The 14348-nt window shown below is 38.6% G+C and overlaps 1 protein-coding gene and 1 pseudogene across 1 annotated transcript in view; both read right to left on the bottom strand.

The window, feature by feature from the left end:
• Positions 1–14348, bottom strand: part of EFCAB5 (EF-hand calcium binding domain 5) — a 175546-nt gene that overhangs the window by 132339 nt on the left and 28859 nt on the right. The gene's annotated exons all lie outside the window — the stretch shown is intronic.
• LOC122906380 lies at positions 180–1684 on the bottom strand (annotated as a pseudogene).

The raw sequence follows: 14348 nt of genomic DNA on the forward strand, positions 1-14348 counted from the left end.
TCTTAAAACCTTTACTTTGAGACATGGAAAAATCTTACAGGTACACATAGAAAAGTAAGACATGATGATAACAGTTAAAAAGTGAAGACAGTATAACCAGAAAGCTTTAATGTTTGTCAGCAAATGTTTAAAGCTAAAGTTCTGAGTGTGACAAACTACAGGGCTGAAAGGAATGGTAATTAGTATTCCTCTCCTTCTTCACCCTCTCTGTCAGCAGAATCCACACCAACCTCCTCATACTCCTTCTCAAGTGCAGCCATGTCCTCATGAGGCTCAGAAAGCACTCCTCCCTCCATGCCTTCACCCACATACCACTTGGCATACATTAGGTCAAACTTATGGGCCAGGTGAGCCCAGGCCTCAGCAATGGCTGTGGTGTTGCTCAGCATACACACAGCTCTCTATACTTTGGCCGGATTTCTACCAGGTACCACAGTAGAAGGCTGGTAATTAAGGCCAACTTTGCAAGTCAGTGAGGCACTGGTCCACAAACTGGTTGTTGCACTTGGTCTTGATGGTGGCAATGGAATTGACATCTTGGGGAATCATAGGCAGCAAGCCATGTAGTTACCATGCCAAGGATCATATTTCACCATGTGGCTGGCTGAACCAAAGCACGCAGTGGTGATCTCTGATACAGAATGCTGGTCAGGGTAGGCTTTCTCAACAGAGATGACAAGGCATATGTGGCCAGAGGAAAGTGGATACAGGGATAGGACATCAGGTTGGTTTAGAATTCTGTCAGATCAACATTCAGGGATCCATCAAATCTTAGAGAAGCAGTGAAGGAAGAACAATCTGGCTAATAATGCAGTTGAGGTTAGTGTAGTTTGGACATTTAATATCAAGGCTTTTTTTTTGAGAGAGAGAGAGAGTGAGAGAAAAGGAGAGAGGGAAGTGCACATGTGCACTTGTAAGTGGTGGGGGGCAGAGGGAGAGAATCTTTCAAGCAGACTCCCTGGTGAGTGTGGGGCTCGATCTCACAACCATGAGATCATGACCTGAGCCAAAACTCAAGAGCTGGGTGCTTAGCCGACTGAGCCACCCAGGTGCCCCAATATCGAGGTTTTGCGATAGCTGTCATAGACAACCTTGTTGTCTACCATGAAGGCACAGTCAGAGTGCTCTAGAGTGGAGTTGGGAGTGAGGGCTCAGCTACAGCTGTGTAAACCTGAGGGGCTGAGTAAATGGAGAACTCCAGCTTGGAATTCTTGCCATAATTGAAAGAGAGGTGTTCCATCAGTATAGAGGTGAACCCAGAGCCAGTTCTGCCTCAAAAGCTGTGGAAAACCAAGAAGTCTTGAAGACATGTGCTCTGGTCATCCAGTTTCTGAATCGGTCCAAGACAAGGCCAATGATCTCCTTGCCAATGATGTAGTGCCCTCAGGCAGCAACTTCGTGCCTGGGATGAGGTTCTCAGGGTTAAAGTGCTGGTGGTAGGTGCCAGTGTGAACTTCATCAATGACTGTAGGTTCAAGGTCTACAAACACTGTCCTGGGCACATACTTACCAGCATCCATCTCACTGAAGAAGGTGTTGAAGGAATCATCTCCTTGCCCAATGGTATTGACACTTGGCATCTGGCCATTAGGCTGGATGCCATGTTCCAGGCAACAGAGCCCCCAGCATGCATTGCCAATCTGGACACTAGCCTGCCAGCGTGGATGAAGATGCACTCATGCATGGTGGCTACAGGCTAGCAGACACAAGTAATAGGAGCAGACACAGGGTCCCTTTTACCATCCCTCAAGTAAAGTAAGTAATGCACTTATAATTGTTTCTTATAAATTGACTTTGTATGCAGAAATCTTATTAAATTTATATCCATTGCTTTATTCAATTATGTTATCTGCAAAAAAAGACATTTCTACTTTATTCTTTATAATTTTTATAGCTTTTATTTCCTTTGCGTTATTGCACTGGCTAAAACTATGTATTTTGGGGAGAGGAAAAATCTATTTCTGACACATCTTCAGAAATTAAGACACATTAATACAGGGACTCTCTCAGTGGTTAGAACAGTGTCAGAAATATAGTAAGAGCTCCTACTTGATAAATGAATAAATATTGTGTTTAAAATATTATGGATATTGGAATCATAGATACCAGGGGTCAAACTCCAGCTCTCACCTTTCCTAGCCCCATGCTTTAGAACAAATTACTCAGTTTAGACTCAGTTTCTATTTCTATTTCTGTAATATGGAAACAATAATTATACTTTTCAGGATAGTCATGAGAAAATTATGCATATATATGAAATTATATATCCTAAAACAACTATAGTTATTATTATTATTGGATGAGCTCACACAGAGAGAATGTCTATAGAGTGAGAAGAGGACTATGAAAAGAATCTTCTGCAACATTTTTTAAATAACAGACATATTTATTAAACTAAGTTTTTGTTGTTTAGGTTAGGATGTTATTGCTGGGATCGCTTCTCGGCTAAGATCAAGTGCAGGATGTTATTGCTGGTACTCAAAGGTCATGGTAGGACTTAATAAGTTTTATGCAACATTTTTAAAGAACAGGCAAAAAAAAAACCAACACAGGAGTCTGAGAGTGACTGAAGAGTTGGGAGGAAAATAGGATAGGCTAGAATCACAGAAACCACAAGAAGAGTTTCAAGAAGGATGTATTAGTAAAGACCCTTTCAATTTCAAGCAATAAAAATCCATCTCACATATCTTAAATTAAAAATGGGAAGTATTAGTTCATATGGTGGGAATATCCATAACTGTTTTCAGGCATCACTAAAATCCAGTTTCTAATTTGTTCTGTTGAATTAATTTTTAAACTGGTTGTCCTCACATGTTGATAAAAATGGTCACCAGCAGCCTTAGATTTGCATAATCTTTATAATCATTGATTTTTTTAATCTGCCATTAAAATTTCAGTTTAAAAAATCTGGGGGAAATCTAAGAAAGGTTTTAATTGACTTGGTATAAATTATATGCCTATTTCTGAACCATCCACAACATTGAAGGGGTGGTGAATATTTGATTGATTAGGTTTGGATCATCACCTGTCCCTGGAAATAAAGAGGTGGAGTCAGCCACATGTAAACCAAAGGGATTAAGGACAGAAGGGTGGTTTCCCAAAGAGATGTTGGATGGACAAAATATGATCACTACAGAGAAAGTGGTCAACAGTGTCAAATGTTGCAGAGAAATCAAATGACATAATAAGTAGAAAGTATATATTGGATTTGGCATCCAATTATTCTTCATTGACCTTAGGGAAATTTCTTTGATAAGAATGGAAGGAACCTATACTTCAGTGGGTTGAGGAAGGGCTTGAAGGTTAAGTGCAGGGATTGAAGGTTAGACTGAACAAATGGACAATTATTTCAAGGAATATGATTGTGAAGGGAAGGATTTCTCTTTGAAGTCTTGACTGTATTTAAAGAGTGAAAGGAAGGAGCCAATATATAGAGGAAAACAGAAGCTACAGAGGAGAGATGAGATTATAGTCCTCAGGATCTGAGGAGGTAAGAGAGATTGAGATCAAGAATATGTAATAAACTCAGGGGCACCTGAGTGGCTCAGTGGGACAAAGCCTGTGCCTTCAGCTCAGGTCATGATCCCAGGGTCCTGGGATCAAGCCCCACATTGGGCTCTCTGCTCTGTGGGGAGCCTGCTTCCTCCTCTCTGTCTGCCTGCCTCTCTGTACTTGTGATCTCTGTCTGTCAAATAAATAAATAAAATCTTTTTAAAAAAAGAATATATAATAAACTTGGATGATGTGTTTCCTACACTTTACTGAGGGCATTTCCTCTAATAGCCTCTATTTTTCATAGAATAAAATAAATATTGCTAAAACCAACAAATGGTAGGATCATAGACTTGACTGTGCATAATGAAAGTTTGAAAATATTGTTATGGATGTGGAAAGGAGCAGACAACAAACACAAAGATAGGTTTCCAAGTAATACAGAAGTCCATCTGAGATGGAAGATCATATATTTTTATTGGTGTTAACACATGGAATTATATGACTTTTTCCTAGCATAACTCTAGGTTCCCAGGACCTAGCTAACTCAGGCTTTGAACAATAAGATACCAGATTTTCTTTTCTTTTTTCTCTTTTGTATCCATGCTGAAGTGATTGGAATGAAAAACTTAATGGGAATCTTTAAAAAAATTTTTTTAATTTTTAAAATTAACATATAGTATATTATTAGCCCCAGGGGTACAGGTGTGTGATTCACCAGGTTTACATACTTCATAGCACATACCTTCCCCAATGTTCATAACCCCACCACCCTCTCCCTCCCCCCCCACCGGCAACCCTCAGTTTGTTTCATGAGATTAAGAGTCTCTTATGGTTTGTCTCCCTCCTGATCCCATCTTGTATCATTTATTCTTTTCCTACCCCTCAAATCCCCCATGTTGCCTCTCAGCTTCCTCATATCAGGGAGATCATATGATAATTGTTTTTCTCTGACTGACTTATTTTGCTAAGCATAATACCCTCTAGTTCCATCCACATTGTTGCAAATGGCAAGATTTCATTTCTTTGGATGGCTGCATTATATATATACCACATCTTCTTTATCCATTCATCTCTTGATGGACATCTAGATTCTTTCCATAGTTCGGCTATTGTGGACATTGCTGCTATAAACATTCAGGTGCACGTGCCCCTTTGGATCACTACATTTGTATCTTTAGGGTAAATACCCAGTAGTACAATTGCTGGGTCATAAGGTAGCATTATTTTCAACTTTTTCAGGAACCTCCACGCTGTTTTCCAGAGTGGTTGTACCAGCTTGCATCCCTACCAACAGTGTAGGAGGGTTCCCCTTCCTCTGCATCCTTGCCAACATCTGTCATTTCCTGACTTATTAATTTTAGCCATTCTGACTGGTGTGAGGTGGTATCTCATTGTGTTTTTGATTTGTATTTCCCTGATGCCGAGTGATGTGGAGCATTTTTTTCATGTGTCTGTTGGCCATCTGGATGTCTTCTTTGCAGAAATGTCTGTTCATGTCTTCTGCTCATTTCTTGATTGGATTATTTGTTCTTTGGGTATTGAGTTTGATAAGTTCTTTATAGATTTTGGATACTAGCCCTTTATCTGATATGTCATTTGCAAATATCTTCTCCCATTCTGTCAGTCGTCTTTTGGTTTTGTTAACTGTTTCCTTTGCTGTGCAAAAGCTTTTGATCTTGATAAAGTCCCAATAGTTTATTTTTGCCCTTGCTTCCCTTGCTTCCCTTGCCTTTGGTGATGTTCCTAGAAAGAAGTTACTGCAGCTGAGGTCGAAGAGGTTGCTGCCTATGTTCTCCTCAAGGATTTTGATGGATTCCTTTCTCACACTGAGGTCCTTCATCCATTTTGAGTCTATTTTCATGTGTGGTATAAGGAAAAGGTCCAATTTCATTTTTCTGCATGTGGCTGTCCAATTTTCCCAACACCATTTGTTGAAGAGGCTGTCTTTTTTCCATTGGACATTCTTTCCTGCTTTGTCGAAGATTAGTTGACCATAGAGTTGAGGGTCTATTTCCGGGCTCTCTATTCTGTTCCATCAATCTATGTGCCTGTTTTTGTGCCAGTACCATACTATCTTGATGATGACAGCTTTGTAATAGAGCTTGAAGTCTGGAATGGTGATGCCACCAACTTTGGCTTTCTTTTTCAATATTTCTCTGGCTATTCGAGGTCTTTTCTGGTTCCATATAAATTTTAGGATTATTTGTTCCATTGCTTTGAAAAAAATGGGTGGGATTTTGATAGGAATTGCATTAAATGTGTAGATTGCTTTAGGTAGCATAGACATTTTCACAATATTTATTCTTCCAATCCATGAGCATGAAACATTTTTCCATTTCTTTGTGTCTTCCTCAATTTCTTTCATGAGTACTTTATAGTTTTCTGAGTATAGATTCTTAGCCTCTTTGGTTAGGTTTATTCCTAGGTATCTTATGGTTTGGGGTGTCATTGTAAATGGGATTGATTCCTTAATTTCTCTTTCTTCTGTCTTGTTGTTGATGTAGAGAAATGCAACAGATTTCTGTGCATTGATTTTATATCCTGACACTTTGCTGAATTCCTGTACAAGTTCTAGCAGATTTAGAGTGGAGTCTTTTGGGTTTTCCACATATAGTATCATATCATTTGCGAAGAGTGATAGTTTGACTTCTTCTTTGCCAATTTGGATGCCTTTAATTTCTTCTTCTTGTCTGATTGCTGAGGTTAGGACTTCTAGTACTATGTTGAATAGCAGTGGTGATAATGTGGTGATAATGGACATCCCTACCATGTTCCTGATCTTAGTGGAAAAGCTCTCAGTTTTTCTCCATTGTGAATGATATTCGCAGTGGGTTTTTCATAGATGGCCATAGAGGTATGTACCCTCTATCCCTACACTTTGAAGAGTTTTGATCAGGAAAGGATGCTGTACTTTGTCAAATGCTTTTTCAGCATCTCTTAATGGGAATCTTAAGATTTTTTCTGAGATGGCCATGGAGATGAAATAGTTTCAGGCCTTTTCAAATATTACCCACTAGTCAATTTACCTCTGTGTGCTGAAAAAGATATCAGTGCCCAGCTGAACCACAATAGTATTAGGGCCATTTATTATTAAAGTCTTTTGCTTTTGTTATTTTGTGGATGCAGAAGAAAAGAAGAAATATATATGGAAATTATTTTTATAGTCCCTATTTTTAAGATAAGCAGAAAGTAGTTATTGATTCATGCCTCAATCATTAATAAATCTCATTAAATAGTAATAGTGCAATAAAAGTCCAAGAGAACAGAACCTCCATAATATAGAGCAGTATTTTTTTAAATACTTTTTAAAAATCTTTAAATTTTTAAAAATCTTATTAGTAAATATTTAAGACCTGTAGGTATAATGTTGACATAATAAGTAGCCATGTATCTAGTCTTAGTTTAAGAAAAAAATTACCTAGGGACACCTGGGTGGCTCAGATGGTTAAATGGCTGCCTTTAGCTCAGATCATGATCTTAAGGTCCTGAGATTGAGTCCTGCATTGGGCTCCTAGCTCAGTGGAGAGCCCGCTTTCCCCTCTGCCTGCCATTCCCCCTGCTTGTGCTCATTCTCAATCTCTCTCTGATTAAAAAGAAGAAGAAGAAAGAAAAAAGAGAAAAGAAAAAAATTACCGAGATATAAAAACCTCCTACATGCCCCTACTTTAATAGAAACTCTATTCTAAATTTCATGTTTATCATTTCTCTGCATTTTTTATATTGTATCTAAGAATAATAATATTCTTCTTCTTGCTTTTAAATTTTATAAAAATGTTTTATGCCATGTGTATTGTTGCCTTTTTAAAGCTTAGTTATTATTTTTGAAAATTCATCTCTACTGATAAGTGCAGCTCTATCTAGTTAATTGATTTTTTAAAAAATTTTATTTTGATTCCACTTTAACATACAGTGTTATATTAATTTCAGGTGTACAATCCACCAAGATGATCTAACAATTGTAAATATCTATGCTCCCAATATGGGAGCAGCCAATTACTTAAGAAAACTGTTAATCAAGATAAAGAGTCATATTGATATGAATACACTAATCGTAGGAGATCTTAACACGCCTCTTTCAGAATTAGACAGATCATCGAAGCAGAAAATCAATAAAGAAACAAGAGCATTGAATGACACATTGGACCAGATGGACCTCATAGATATATACAGAACATTCCACCCTAAAAAAGCAGAATACTCATTCTTCTCAAGTGCACACGGAACCTTCTCCAGAATAGACCACATACTGGGTCACAAATCAGGACTCAACCGATACCAAAAGACTGAGATTATTCCCTGCATATTCTCAGATCACAATGCTTTGAAACTGGAGCTCAATCACAAGGAAAAGTTCCGAAGGAACTCAAACACCTGGAAGCTAAAGACCACCTTGCTTAAGAATGCTTGGATCAACCAGGAGATCAAAGAAGAACTGAAACAATTCATGGAAACCAATGAGAATGAAGACACTTCAGTCCAAAACCTATGGGATACAGCAAAGGCGGTCCTAAGGGGAAAATATATAGCCATCCAAGCCTTGCTCCAAAAAATTGAAAAATCCAGAACACACCAGCTGTCTCTACACCTTAAAGAACTGGAGGATCAACAACAAATCAAACCAACTCCACACATAAGAAGGGAAATCATCAAGATTAGAGCTGAGATCGATGAGGTAGAAACCAGAGATACAGTAGAACGTATCAATGAAACTAGAAGCTGGTTTTTTGAAAGAATCAATAAGATCGATAAGCCACTGGCTACACTAATCCGAAAGAAAAGAGAGAAATCCCAAATTCATAAAATTATGAATGAAAAGGGAGAGATCACAACTAACGCCAAGGAAGTAGAAACAATCATCAGAAGTTATTACGAACAGTTATATGCCAATAAGCTTAGCAACCTAGATGAAATGGATGCATTCCTGGAAAAATATAAACTACCAAAATTGAACCAGGAAGAAATCGACAACCTGAATAGACCGATATCTAATAACGAGATTGAATCAGTGATCAAAAACCTCCCAAAAAACAAGAGCCCAGGACCTGACGGATTCCCTGGGGAATTCTACCAAACCTTCAAAGAAGAAATAACACCTATTCTCCTGAAGCTGTTTCAAAAAATTGAAGCAGAAGGAAAACTTCCAGACTCTTTCTATGAAGCCAGCATTACCCTGATCCCCAAACCAGGCAAGGACCCTACCAAAAAGGAGAATTTCAGACCAATATCACTGATGAATATGGATGCTAAGATTCTCAACAAGATCCTAGCCAACAGGATCCAACAGCACATTTAAAAGATTATACACCATGATCAGGTGGGATTCATCCCTGGGCTACGAGGATGGTTCAACATTCGCAAATCAATCAATGTGATACAACAAATTAATATGAGAAGAGAGAAGAACCACATGGTCCTCTCAATTGATGCAGAAAAAGCATTTGACAAAATCCAACATCCGTTCCTGATTAAAATGCTCCAAAGTATAGGGATAGAGGGAACATTCCTGAACCTCATCAAATCTATCTATGAAAGACCCACAGCAAATATCATCCTCAATGGGAAAAAGCTTACAGCCTTCCCATTGAGATCAGGAACAAGACAAGGATGCCCACTTTCACCACTCTTGTTCAACATAGTATTAGAAGTCCTAGCAACAGCAATCAGACAACAGAGAGAAATAAAAGGTATCCAAATTGGTAATGAAGAAGTCAAACTCTCTCTCTTCGCAGATGACATGATTCTTTATATGGAAAACCCAAAAGACTCCACCCCCAAACTACTAGAACTCATACAGCAATTCAGCAACGTGGCAGGATACAAAGTCAATGTGCATAAATCAGTGGCTTTCTTATACACTAACAAGGAAAATACAGAAAGGGAAATTAGAGAATCGATTCCATTTACTATAGCACCAAGAACCTTAAGATACCTTGGAATAAACCTAACTAAAGAGGTAAAGGATCGGTACTTGAGGAACTATAGAACACTCATGAAAGAAATTGAAGAAGACACAAAAAGATGGAAGACCATTCCATGCTCTTGGATCGGAAGAATAAACATTGTTAAAATGTCTATACTGCCTAGAGCAATCTATACTTTTAATGCCATTCCGGTCAAAATTCCACCGGCATTCTTCAAAGAGCTGGAGCAAATAATCCTAAAATTTGTATGGAATCAGAAGAGACCCCGAATCGCTAAGGAAATGTTGAAAAACAAAGATAAAGCTGGCGGCATCACCTTACCTGATTTCAAGCTTTATTACAAAGCTGTGATCACCAAGACAGCATGGTACTGGCATAAAAACAGACACATAGACCAGTGGAACAGAGTAGAGAGCGCTGATATGGACCCTCAACTCTATGGTCAATTAATCTTTGACAAAACAGGAAAAAATATACAGTGGAAAAAAGACAGTCTCTTCAATAAATGGTGCTGGGAAAACTGGACAGCTATATGTAGAAGAATGAAACTCGACCATTCTCTTACACCGTACACAAAGATCAACTCAAAATGGATAAAAGACCTCAACGTGAGACAGGAATCCATCAGAATCTTAGAGGAGAACATAGGCAGTAATCTCTTTGATATCAGCCACAGCAACTTCTTTCAAGATACGTCTCCAAAGGCAAAGGAAACAAAAGCGAAAATAAACTTCTGGGACTTCATCAAAATCAAAAGCTTCTGCACAGCAAAGGAAACAGTCAAAAAAACAAAGAGGCAACCCACGGAATGGGAGAAGATATTTGCAAATGACAGTACAGACAAAAGGTTGATATCCAGGATCTATAATGAACTCCTCAAACTCAACCGACACGAAACAGACAAACACATCAAAAAATGGGCAGAAGATATGAACAGACACTTCTCCAATCAAGACATACAAATGGCTATCAGACACATGAAAAAATGCTCATCATCATTAGCCCTCAGGGAGATTCAAATTAAAACCACATTGAGATATCACCTTACACCAGTTAGAATGGCCAAAATTAACAAAACAGGAAACAACATGTGTTGGAGAGGATGTGGAGAAAGGGGAACCCTCTTACACTGTTGGTGGGAATGCAAGTTGGTGCAGCCTCTTTGGAAAACAGTGTGGAGATTCCTCAAGAAATTAAAAATAGAGCTTCCCTATGACCCTGCAGTTGCACTCCTGGGTATTTACCCCAAAGATACAGATGTCGTGAAAAGAAGGGCCATCTGTACCCCAATGTTTATAGCAGCAATGGCCACAGTCGCCAAACTATGGAAAGAACCAAGATGCCCTTCAACGGATGAATGGACAAGGAAGATGTGGTCCATATACACTATGGAGTATTATGCCTCCATCAGAAAGGATGAATACCCAACTTTTGTAGCAACATGGACAGGACTGGAAGAGATTATGCTGAGTGAAATAAGTCAAGCAGAGACAGTCAATTATCATATGGTTTCACTTATTTGTGGAGCATAACAAATAGCATGGAGGACAAGGGGCATTAGAGAGGAGTAGGGAATTTGGTTAAATTGGAAGGGGAGGTGAACCATGAGAGACTATGGACTCTGAAAAACAGTCTGAGGGGTTTGAAGTGGCGGGGGGGTGGGAGGTTGGGGTACCAGGTGGTGGGTATTATAGAGGGCACGGCTTGCATGGAGCACTGGGTGTGGTGAAAAAATAATGAATACTGTTTTTCTGAAAATAAATAAATTGGAAAAAAATTTTATTTTGATTCCACTTTAACATACAGTGTTATATTAATTTCAGGTGTACAATATAGTGATTTGACAATTCCATACATCATCCAGTGCTCATCATGACAAGTACATGCCTTAATCCCCATCACCTAGTTCACCCATCCCCCATCCTTTCCTCATTTGTTTTGTTTTGTAAATTCCACATATGAGTGAAATCATACGGTATTTGTCTTTCTCTGACTGACTTATTTTTTTTATTTTTTATTTTTTTATAAACATACAATATATTTTTAACCCCCAGGGTACAGTTTGTGAATCGCCGGGTTTATACACTTCTCAGCACTCGCCATAGCACATACCCTCCCCAATGTCCATAACCCCACTCCTCTTCTCCCAGCCCCCCTCCCCCCAGCAACCCTCAGTTTGTTTTGTGAGATTAAGAGTCACTTATGGTTTGTCTCCCTCCCAATCCCATCTTGTTTCATTTATTTTTCTCCTACCCCCTTAACCCCCCATGTTGCATCACCACTTCCTCATATCAGGGAGATCATATGATAGTTGTCTTTCTCTGCTTGACTTATTTCGCTAAGCATGATACGCTCTAGTTCCATCCACGTTGTTGCAAATGGCAAGATTTCATTTCTTTTGATGGCTGCATAGTATTCCATTGTGTATATATACCACATCTTCTTTATCCATTCATCTGTTGATGGACATCTAGGTTCTTTCCATAGTTTGGTTATTGTGGACATTGCTGCTATAAACATTTGGGTGCACGTGCCCCTTTGGATCATTACGTTTGTATCTTTAGGGTAAATACCCAGTAGTGCAATTGCTGGGTCATAGGGCAGTTCTATTTTCAACACTTTGAGGAACCTCTACGCTGTTTTCCAGAGTGGTTGCACGAGCTTGCATTCCCACCAACAGTGTAGGAGGGTTCCCCTTTCTCCGCATCCTTGCCAGCATCTGTCATTTCCTGACTTGTTAATTTTAGCCATTCTGACTGGTGTGAGGTGGTATCTCATTGTGGTTTTGATTTGTATTTCCCTGATGCTAAGTGATATGGAGCACTTTTTCATGTGTCTGTTGGCCATCTGGATGTCTTCTTTGCAGAAATGTCTGTTCATGTCTTCTGCCCATTGGATTATTTGTTCTTTGGGTGTTGAGTTTGCTAAGTTCTTTATAGATTTTGGACACTAGCCCTTTATCTGATATGTCGTTTGCAAATATCTTCTCCCATTCTGTCAGTTGTCTGACTGACTTATTTTGCTTAGTATTATACTCTAGCTCCATCCATGTCATTGCTAATGGCAAGATTTCATTCTTTTTTATGGCTGAGTAATATTCCATTGTGTATTTATGCCACAACTTCTTTATCCATTCATCTATCAATGGACACTTGGGCTTCCATAGTTTGGCTATTGTAAATAATGTTGCAATAAATGGTGTGCATGGGGCACCTGGGTGGCTCAGTGGGTTGAGCCGCTGCCTTCGGCTCGGGTCATGATCTCAGGGTCCTGGGATCGAGTCCCGCATCGGGCTCTCTGCTCAGCAGGGAGCCTGCTTCCCTCTCTCTCTCTCTCTGCCTGCCTCTCCGACCACTTGTGATTTCTCTCTGTCAAATAAATAAATAAAATCTTTTAAAAAAATGGTGTGCATGTATCCCATTGAATTAATGTTTTCATATTCTATGGGTAAATACCCAGTAGTATGATTGCTGGATCATAGGGTAGTTCTATTTTTAACATTTTGAGAAACCTTCATACTGTTTTCCTCAATGGCTGCTCCAGTTTACATTCCAACCAACAGTGCACAAGGGTTCCCCTTTCTTGCATCCTCACCAACACCCATTGTTTCTTGTGTTGTTGATTTTAGCCATTCTGACATGTGTGAGGTGATATCTCATTGTAGTTTTGATTTGCATCTCCCAGATGATGAGTGATGTTTGAGCATCTTTTCGTGGGTCTTTTGGCCACCTGGATGTCTTCTTTGGAGGAATGTTTGCTCATGTCTTCTGCCCATTTTCTAACTGGAATATTTGGATTTAGGTATTGAGTTTTATAAGTTCTTTATATATTTTGGATACTAACCCTTTATTGGATATGTCATTTGCAAATATCTTCTTCCATTCTGTAGGTTGCCTCTTAGTTATTAATTATTTCCTTAGTTGTGCTGAAGTTTTTATTTTGATGTAGTTTCAAGAGTTTATTTTTTTCTTTTGTTTCCCTTGCTTTGGGAGACATTATCTAGAAAGATGCTGCTACAGCCAATGTCAGAGAAGTTACTGCCTGTGCTCTCTTCTAGGATTTTTATGGTTTCACATCTCACATTTAGGTCTTTCATCCATTTTGAGTTTTTTTTTGTGCATGGTATAAGAACATAGTTCATTTTCATTCTTTTGCATGTTGCTGTCCAGTTTTCCTAACACGATTTGTTGAAGATATTTCTTCCCACTGGATATTCTTTCCTGCTTTGTCAAACATTGACCATGTAATTGTGGGTTTATTTCTGGATTTTCTGTTTCATTGATCTATGTGTCTATTTTTGTGTCAGTACCATACTCTTAGGATTGCTACAGCTTTGTAATATAACCAAGTCTGGAATTGTGATGCCTCCAGCTTTGCTTTTCTTTTCAAAATTGCTTTGGCTATCTGGGCTCCTCTATGTTTCCATAATAATTTTAGGATTGTTTGTTCTAGGTCTGTGAAAAATGCAGTTGGTATCGTGAGAGGGATTGCATTGAATGTATAGGTTGTTTTGGGTAGTAAAGACATTTTAACAATATTTGTTCCTCTACTCCATGAGCATGGAATGTCTTTATATTTCTTTGTGTCATCTACAATTTCTTTCATCAGCGTTTTATAGTTTCAGAGTACAGGTCTTGCACCTCTTTGGTTAGGTTTATTCCTACCTATGAATTTATTATTTTTAATGCAGTTATAACAAGTTCATTCATTTTTCACTGCTTGACAGTACTTCATCATATGACTGCATTGCAATGTATTTATTCATTCTCTCATTTTTGGTGGGGAGTTACCCACAAATATTTTAAAATTTGTTTTTATTTATTTATTTAAAAATTCCCCTACCTTATTGAGAATGCTCTTTCGGGTAAATTGGAAGGGGAGATGAACCATGAGAGACTATGGACTCTGAAAAACAATCTGAGGGGTTTGAAG

This window comes from Neovison vison, chromosome 5 (genome assembly GCF_020171115.1).
Source record: "Neovison vison isolate M4711 chromosome 5, ASM_NN_V1, whole genome shotgun sequence".
Classification (NCBI taxonomy): domain Eukaryota; kingdom Metazoa; phylum Chordata; class Mammalia; order Carnivora; family Mustelidae; genus Neogale; species Neogale vison.